This window comes from Anticarsia gemmatalis, chromosome W (assembly GCF_050436995.1).
Source record: "Anticarsia gemmatalis isolate Benzon Research Colony breed Stoneville strain chromosome W, ilAntGemm2 primary, whole genome shotgun sequence".
Lineage (NCBI taxonomy): Eukaryota > Metazoa > Arthropoda > Insecta > Lepidoptera > Erebidae > Anticarsia > Anticarsia gemmatalis.
In genome coordinates, this window is record NC_134775.1 from 10,584,752 (window position 1) to 10,594,967 (window position 10,216).

Sequence of the window (10,216 nt, forward strand, 5' to 3'; positions counted from 1 at the left end):
TGAAATTTTGCATGCATTAAGCTGAGAGAAAGAATTTTGATAAATTCCACCCCTAAGGAAATGAAATAAGGGATGAAAGTTTGTATAAAACTTTAGCAATTTTAAACCGCTCGGGCTGAGATTTTGCATGCATAAAGCCACACACACACACGTAGGCATCCCCTAAAAAATGATGTTGATAAATCCACCTCCAACAAACCACTGGATGAATCGGGCTGAAATTTGGTATGCAGGTAGATGTTATGACGTGGTTAATGGTTATCCGCTTAGGAAGGATTTTGATCACTTCTTCTCCTAAGGGGAAAAAATAGGTGGTGAAAGTTTGTATGAAAATTCTGTCTTAAGTCACAAACCACGCGGACGAAGTCGCGGGCAAAAGCTATAATCTATACAGGGTATAAACGACGACAAACCGAAAACTTCAGTGGTAAGTTTGTGACATTGTATGCGCGAAATTTACTCCAACGATATTTCTCGGAAATTATTGGTTCCCGAGTTGGTCATTTTTGAGCGCTCCATGTAATATAACGAAATTCACCTTACATTTCGTTATATGGATTTTTTCTTTTTCGTTTTTTTTCCCTTTGAACCAACGAAAATGTACGGCACATGAAAAAATATTATCTATGCATAAAATAATTCCAAAATAAGCTAAAAACTTCCGACTTCGTGACGCACCATTTTTGTACGGCACTGTGCGTTTTCTTATTATTTTTAATGGATCTATCGGTGGTAAGAATGCCGTACAAAAATATGTGACCAAAATGTACTGAGTCTACCTGTACCTTTGAATTCTCACCTGCACTCAGTTGGACAGCTTACAAGTGACGGCATAGTGCTAAATCTTATCATTTTATGCTCTTACATCGTTCTAGATAGGTCACCTGGTGGTTTAAATGACCCATAATTTTTTTAACATGGGCCTGTAGTCTAGTCGCTAGCTGCCGAAACTGCTTGCGTCGCACCGCGCCCTGCCGCCCTCCCCGTCCTCCCAACAACATCAGTCGAAGTAGTGACACATGCCTACGCGGCCGTTGCCCCCAACTGCCGCTGGATAACCACCACAGTGGCGACAGAAAGGGGATAAGAAGATCACTATGAGATCAGACGTCAATCCGCATCAGGATAAGAAGAACGAGGCTAAGTGCGAAAAGGTTGGCTTCATCATGGTGGAGAAGAAAAAGAGGAAGCCATCTCGTCGCAATCAGTGCTGACTGCGGTACTGCACCGACCGGACCGAACCATCTGCTGCGTCCAGCCGTGCCTACGACGCTGTTGTACGTGTCCCGCCTGCACTACTCTACAAAGGCCGAAAACTTTGTAGAGTACGTCCAACTGAAAAGCAATTTCAAACTCAGGGTCGAGCAGTTGCAGTCTTGTCACAATGTGAATTTCAATTCATTTGTGGTGAGAGTGCCGACTGAGCATCTGTCGACCTTCATGAGGGAGGAATTTTGGCCGAGAGGTGTTGTGTTCCGCGGGACAGAGGACGGCTACCCGACAAAGGTTAACAGAATTTGTAAAAAATAATTAAAAAAACATTGTGCAGCGGACAAAATTGTGAATATAAACCATTCTCAGATCCCTTTGAACACACACAAAAAAATTCATCAAAATCGGTCCAGTCGTTTAAGAGAAGTTCAGTGAGATACATACTTACAGAAGAATTATATACTACTCAAAACAAAATAAGGGCCACTTAATTTTTTTTCATGTTCTCATTTTTTTATGAAATGTAGGTGTTTTTAAATTACAAAGTAATTAACTTTGTAATTTAAAAACACCTCAGTATTTAATATAATTAACATTAAATCAAATCCGATATCAGCAGAAAAAAATGACAAATAGCGTTTTAAGCGAAATGGCCATTTTTGACGAAAAATACGATTACGGAAAACTTGCTATAATTTTGAAAGGTTTGTATACCGGATTGTTTTTTGTAGTTTTTTAGTATTGTTTGTGGCCTCCTCTTTTGGGAACACATTCCTGAAGCCAGAGAGGCACGCTTTCCATGAAATGTCTCGCTGTTTCTTCAGGAATTGCTCCCAGCTTGATTTTAACACCTGAATCAGTTGTCTTTCATTATGAACCGGTCGATCGGTCTCTCGAACGTTTCGTTTAAGTACATGCCACATGTTTTCAATCGGATTGAGGCCTGGACTGTTCGCGGCCCACGGTAGCACCCGGATATCAGCGTCTTCTAGAGCCGCTCTGGTGGATCTTGCCGTATGTGCGCGTGCATTGTCATGCATTAACTGAAACCTTGCACCAATTCTCTGTGTCAATGGGACCACAAGGGGTCTGACAACCTTCTCAATGTATCGCTGAGCAGTTACAGTGCCTTGATTGAAAATTACAAGCTCAGTTCTACCGGATATGCTGATACCTCCCCGCACCATGACATTGGGCTCCCGAATCTGTTACTTTCATGGATGAAAGGGTCCGAAAATTGCTCACCTTCTCGTCTCCACACTGCAATCCGACGATCATCACTAAAATAATTCACCTTACTCTCATTAGTAAACAGCACTGTACCCCAACCACTCATGTTCCAGTAAAGATGTTCCTTGCAAGTGCTACGCGGGTTGCACGGTGAGCACTAGTAAGTGGAATGCGCACTATACGTGTCCTGGTGAACTGCTGGTCTTCATGCAACCGGTTTCTAATCATTTGGTCACTAACACGGGTACCTGTGGCTTGGCGCAAGCGATTTTGTAAGGAACGAGCGGTGATAAAACGCTCCCTTCGCGCAGTCAAACGGACATAGCGGTCTTCTTGTGCAGTGGTAGCCCTAGTTCTGCCTGATCCTCGTCTTCTGGATACTGTTCCTATCTCTTAAAATCGATTCCAGGCATTCTGGATCACCCGTCGGGAATAACCGAGCTGCTGAGCCACAGAACGCTGTGAATGTCCTTCTTGAACTTATGTTACAGCCCTAGTTACGGCTGGCATGTCCATATATCGTAAAAATTGTGTCATATTGTTAGCAAAGGTTCAATTAACACGTAAGTTTTACAAAATTTTTGCTGTTCACCACTAAATCCAAGCTAAGACTGAGTTTTGTGATTAGATTAAATCTGGGCAAAATCAAGTGGTTTGAATAAATAACAAAATCTACTCACTTAAGCAATTTTTTTTAAGTAATACACTCCAATAACATGTGTCTACACATAACATTACTGTCTCATAAACATCAATCACTTAAGTATTTAAGTCAATAAATAACCCAAATACTTAAAAAATGTAAGTGGCCCTTATTTTGTTTTGAGTAGTATATACATATATAAAGATGTACAGTCACATGACCACATTGTTATTTATTTGTAAACCTTTTTCTCAACTTAATTTTCCTCCTTTATAATTTAAACACCTACTTCATTTAATCTCTGCATCACCCCAAGGTAGACTGGCAGAAAATGCCTTTGGCATTAAGTCCGCCTTTATACAAAATGTATAAGAAGTTTAAATAAATAAATAAATCTGACTAATGCATGGAAGGAGACTCGCGGGGAATAGTGAGTTGTTTTAACAGCTAAGTTTGATTCAGGCATATTTTGGTATGTTTATAAACACAAGGATAGTTGACTGACTGAAATATAGTAATATAACCCAGAAACAAAAACCCAGTCGATAGTGAGACCGTTTCAAATTGAGTCAAATGACATAATGCTTAAACGATTGGGAACCAAAGGAAAGACTTTAGTCGCTAGTTTATCTATACTAATCTATACTAATATTATAAAGCTGATGAGTTTGTTTGTTTGTTTGAACGCGCTAATCTCAGGAACTACTGGTCGGATTTCAGCTACGACCAATAGGTGCAGAGTACCAGTAAAAAATGTTACAAAAACGGGAAAATTATGACCTATTCTCTTTTATGTGACGCAAGCGAAGTTGCGCGGGTCAGCTAGTCAACTATAAGAGGGTACGTGGGCATTTTTACAAAAATGTACCCACACTTGAAATGTGATATACTTTTTTTTATATTGTGTTTAATATATATTTTTGGTCTAAAAATGAAATAAATTTAACGTTATTTAAGATACAATTAATAAAATATGAGTTTAAGTCGTGTAATTGCTGGAAATGCTAAAACACAATGGAAAGTATATAATATTTATATCAGTTGTGTGACTATATTTAATCGCTAAAAACGCAAGAAAGAATAACAATTTGTCAGTAATTATTTATTCTGTCAAAAGCAAACAATCGTTTTTATCAAAAAAAATACACATTATTACCAATAGTATTTAACATGGTTATTAAAAAACAATCAAGACATCAATTGTGTGACTTCAGGTTCCATATCCTCAGTAATTATTTAGACTATTGTTTCATATAATACCTTTATAGCAGAAGTTATAGAAATAACAATAAGTGACATTATATAATTTCAGAATAAATGTTTAAAAAATAATTAAAATGATAACTAATTCAAAAAAAAACACTTTTAGTTCGATATTTATAAGGGACAGTCACAAAACAGAAACACTATGATGCGTTTACATGGCGCAATCATGTAGTTGACCATTAGACCAGGTACATTTTATATTTTAATATTCTTAGATAATAGTACCTAATTTATTACTCATAACTAAGAATATTGTCATTAAATTACGTGAATATCTTATTTATTACAGAAACAATAATTATTGGTTTAAAACCATATCACAAAGAGATTTCTTATAATATCACTTTTTAATTATTATAAAAATACTATTATTCCTTTATTCTTGGCATTGTTTACATCAGTCTTAAATATTATTATAGACTATAATTAACAATTAATATTAATAATATTATTCATAAAACAAACCTACTTTATTGAGATCAGTGTACTCGTACAGTATTAAGTTTTTAATTTACTTTTATTTCAATCTTGATAAACATTTAATCAGAAACTTTCCTCCTGTTCTCTGAAGATCAACATTTTTCTTTACCATGTTTGTATAAAACTCATAGTACCAGAAGCCACGACCAATCAACAAGCCAACTTATTCGTCATAAAATTATAAAATCTATGTACATTTCCAATATCAGACGTATTGCTATGATACCGACTGCCTTTTTTTGACACAGCAGAAATGGCCTTGCGCGTATACGCTACACTTTTGATCGTTACTTCTCACTTAGTCGGGTTCAGAATCATATAATCTAACGATTTTATACAGTTTCAAACGTATTGCTATGATACATGGTTTTGGTTCTGGCCTCTCGTACTATTATATAGAACTAGTTCTAACTTCTTTGCGAAAACATGATGAAAATTAAAAAAAATATACTGTAGCCTAATTTGAACAATACGTACATTCGTCAAGAAGATAATGATCATAAACGCTTAGACAACAAAAATTACACCAAAAAAAGGAACTATTTAATAAACATCTTAAATCTTGACGACACATATTAATAATTATAAAATGTTGGGGTCTATTTGGTTCAATATCTTCCCCACATCCAAAACAATTTTGCGATAGATGGAAATGAGTCTCAGTCCAAGGCCATTTAGAGTTGTATTTATAAAATTTAAAGAAATCTTCATATCCAAGGAATTGGTCAATATCTGCGTATATCACCATGTTGCCAAAACTTTCCAAGATTTAATAAATAATAAAATCCTGGTCCTAAGTGATGGTACACCGTCAAACTGCAAATAAAAATTATACATTGAAATATTATAAAGTTATTACCGAAAAAGAAAACATTTAGGTACTATATAAATAACACTACCTTAGCCTTTGAATATTCTAAGATTTTAAAAATACTGAAATTCTTGTTCCTAGAGATGGGTAGAACGTGAAACTGCAAATAAAAATTATACATTGTAATTATATGAAACTGTGACTGAAAAAAAAGATCAGTTACTTTATAGAACACTACCTTAGTCTTCAAAACATTTATCGCATATGTAATCTAATGCCATGGGACTTCCGTCTACGCATTCTTCACAGTACCATTTGGAACAAGCAAGACATTTGGCTTTTTTATCTAAAATTGTGCATGTACATTTATGACATTCTAGAAATTTGGTTTTATTTGTATTTTCTATTGGTTGTAATAGCTTGCTGTCCCTTACACAATACGATGTGATGCAATTTTCAGATTTCGAAATATCACAGCCATTGGGATCGTTATTAGAAGTGAGCATTAACTGCGGTGTGTCAATATCAATAAGATCGACTGACATATCAAAATTATCAAATGTAATAACATTTTCTATATTCTCCAAGTTTAAGATACTAGTGGATTCAATTTTTTGCAAAATATTTGTGTCTTCAAGTCGTATGCTCATAAAAGATAGGTTATCAGTATTTATTTCGTCATGTTCAGGTAAATTTGCCATTTGTTTTGTAATTTTAGGCATTTTTTCCATATTTGTTTGCATATACAGAAAATCGGGATCTCTGTTTGTCATTTCTAAAATCTGACTTGAGGTCGATGGAACCGAATCATTAGATGACGCAAGGGTATCAGCACATATTGTATATTTTCCTTTTTTTGATTTCGTGATTGACTCTGTATATTGTATGGCACCACATGATGGATTTTTGGAGAAAAGCAGTCGCAATGACCTGACACCGGTCCACAGAAACAAGAGACATTTCGAAATTTCACAGAGTTCTCATCTCTTACTATTATCTGATGTACACTTAGGGTACCTTTTAAAGCTTGTACATTATTAGGCACAATTCCACTAATATCATTAATGGAACTATTGGGAATTAAAAAAACTTTAATGCTTTTGAGGCACTTGCTTAATATTTTGTAGGCATTTTCTGCATCCACTACGTCCATTCCTTGGCAAACTTTTCTATCCAATGTACGCTTCACGCAACCGCCTATACCATCAGCTACACTCTTTCCATGACCGGCTTCAAAGAAAGACCAAGTTCCATCAAATCCATTCTTTTTCATAAAATGTGCAAATAAATAAAAATTATTTTTTTGGCGATACTGTGATGATGGACCATCAGAAAAAAAATGTATTACAGAGACGTCTGGGGATTCTTCCTTAATGAGGTTTAATAATGGTGCCAAATGTGCCCAAATGGCTGGTGGTTGATGATTGTTTAATTCTGCTAAGGTACAGAAAGACTGCGACTTATCAGCCCAATAAATCATTCCGGTGTGAAGTGTGAATTGATTTTTAGAGGCACCAAAGTGCATCGCTTGGATTTTATTGGCCAGTTTAGCTTCATAGTTTTCTGAAAAGTCACATACTAAAACGACTTCATTGCTCTTCATCTGCGAAACAACCATCTGATACTGCTTTACTTGATGCCGCATGTTAAAATAATGTGTTTTAAATTCTAGTAAATCTTTTTCAAAATCCTTTTTTAAATCTTTTAAATTTGTGTGTTTTACGACCTTTAAGGTTTTTTTAGTTTTCATTTGTTTTGTCTCATTTCCTTCTATTTTCATGTAAGCATGTTCCTTTCGTTCCCAACGAAACCAAGAAACATTCACATCGTCCTCTTCACCATTTTGTGTCACACAATATAAAGGTTTTCGATCCTTACAATCTTTGCAATAGCGGTACATACAAGAATAATTTTTCAAATCGCACGAAATTTCTTTTAAAATATCTGTTATTCCATTCTTAACCTGTCCCAGCTTTTTAAGTGAAGTGTGTTTAAATTCTAAATTACTGTGCCTAATGCATAAACAAGTATCTCTCGCATTCATTTGAGGTGATAGAATATAAAAAGGTTTATGCTTATAGAAAGTGGTAAAGCCGTAGCGTCCACCCTCGTCCTTGTACTTTTTATATAGATTGACAAGTGTATCAGTTAAATACCTTATCTGTTTTTTTATTTTATTCTTGGTTTTAGTTTGCTTTTTCCCTGCCGTATTTCGACTATTATCATCTCTTAGGTAAAAGTTTGTTATCTCTGCAATCTCAACTCTTTCGATTTTAATTTTTTCTTTTCTTCCTTTTCCTTTTAAACCCATCATTTTCCATACATATTTCTTATTTTTACCATTTTGAATAATTTTTCTTAAGATTCTTTTTTCTGTATGTTTCTTGGTTCTTTGGTATGTCATTTTTAATGTATATGCAAGCATCTCTTCTCTTGCTTTGTTTTTATTCATATTCTCTTCAATTTCTGTTATCTTTTTAGTACTGGCTTGTTTTAATCGTTGATATCGTTTTTTTAAGGTTTCTTTTTGTGTTTTAAGCTTTTGGACTTGATTTGCCAAGTTTCTGCACTTTTTCAATAAAAAATTAATTTTTTTCCTAAGATTAATGTCAGTATATTAAATTGCAGTCTTTGATTCTTCATCAGCTCTACATTCTAGTTGTTTTTTGTTTTCCTTTTTCTTTTTATTGCTTCTGCTTTTTTCTTCTCTCCACTTTTTACGTTGCTCATCAGCTTCTGTCGGCGTCATCTCCGATATTTTCTTTTTCTTTGTATTCATTCGTTGTAAATTTCTTGAGCATTGTGCTTTATATTCTTCGGGCCTATTTAATTTTAATTTTTCTCTATATCTTCTAGTTTTTTCAGCCCCAGTAAGAGGCATCTTGCAGCCTAAAAAAGATTACCTATTCAATTTTACTCAGACAGTCTAATAAATGAAATTATTTAATATGAAACAATGAAAAAAAAACAAAACCTATACTGGGTCTAGACCTGCACTACTCTGGTGTAGTACAAATATAAATGTAGTATTTAATATCTTTAACCAATCCCGAGATAAAGTGATTACTCTCTTCTTCGTCCTGGTGCTGATCCCGGTTGCTCCTCGCGTCTGTACACGAGAGCCCAAGGTCAAAGTTGTTCAGTTTTAAGTAAGTAGCCTGTCCGTGAAAGGTTGTCAGCAAATTCCAAATAACCCTGTATACTACTTTTCCACCCGTGACCAGTCACGTGTGCCGGGGGTTAACCCGGTCGCAGACCAAGTTTAAACTAGCGTACCTGTATCCTTTCAGGTCTATTCTATCTTTGTGCTAAATATTATTAAAATCAGTTTACTGGTTTAGGCGTGAAGGCATAACAGACATTAACACAGTTACTTTCGAATTTATATAATCTATACTAATATTATAAAGCTGAAGAGTTTGTTTGTTTGTTTGTTTGTTTGTTTGTTTGTTTGAACGCGCTAATCTCAGGAACTACTGGTCCGATTTGAAAAATTATTTCAGTGTTAGATAGTCCGTTTATCGAGGAAGGTTATAGGCTATATATCATCACGCTACGACCAATAGGAGCAGAGTACCAGTGAAAAATGATACAAAAACGGGGAAACATTTTATGTGACGCAAGCGAAGTTGCGCGGGTCAGCTAGTATTAAATATACTGGGGAAGTAGGGATGGTGACATATGATTGGCAATGGTACTAAGCTGTTAAAAAAATTGATACGTATAATTTAATCACTTCATAAACCTATAGGTTATACTTTATTTAAAAGGCGGCAGCGCCATGTAAACCAACTTCCACATGCTCAGGCATGTTGTGACTTGCCGTTCCGCCTATAGGTGACCGTTCAAATAGTCACACAACGGAAGTCACATGTAGTTATCCTCCGGAATGTAAAAATTGATTAAAAAATATCCGCTACACTTACACTGCCGGTCAAAAGTTTGAGACCACCTACATAAAAGAAGGAAAATGGAATAAAACTCAAAATATTAAACAAAATATTTAATTATTATTTAAAATACTTATTTACTAATATACATACTTCTAAAATAAAACAAAACAGTAGAGAAATTACAATGGTATACATCAAAAATACCCTTCATATCTTAAACTGATTTTTCGTCAAAAAATCCACCTTTACACTTTATCACTTTTTTCACTAGTCTCGGCATACGAGCAATTAATTTATTTATTGTCTCTGGTGCAATATTATTCCAGCTCTCCTATAACACTTTCCACATGTCTTCTTTGGAGGAGGGACAGCAATTGTGGACATTTCTGTCCAGCTCTTCCCATAAAAGCTCAATTGGATTGAGATCCGGGCTCTGAGGAGGCCACACCATGTTTTTTAACACCCCTTCTGTCTCTTTTTGTTCCAAAAAGCCCCTGCATAATTTTGAACTGTGCTTTGGATCGTTATCCTGCTGGAAAAAAAATCCATCGCCGATTAATCGCAAACCAGACGGAACGGCTCTAGTATTTCTTTATATTGCTCCTTTTTCATAATTCCGTCGACTCGTACCAAATCTCCGGTTCCGTGGCTCGAGAAACATCCCCAGACCATAATGGAACC

The 10,216-nt window shown here is 35.3% G+C and overlaps 1 long non-coding RNA gene across 1 annotated transcript; it reads right to left on the bottom strand.

Annotated features, from left to right (window-relative positions):
- Positions 1-3,972: 3,972 nt before the first annotated feature.
- On the bottom strand, positions 3,973-9,023 carry LOC142985800 (uncharacterized). The gene is made up of 3 exons (XR_012960274.1): positions 5,881-9,023; positions 5,731-5,802; positions 3,973-5,647 (listed from the first exon to the last, which is right to left on the bottom strand). It is a non-coding gene; the product is annotated as an uncharacterized LOC142985800 (long non-coding RNA).
- Positions 9,024-10,216: the final 1,193 nt, after the last annotated feature.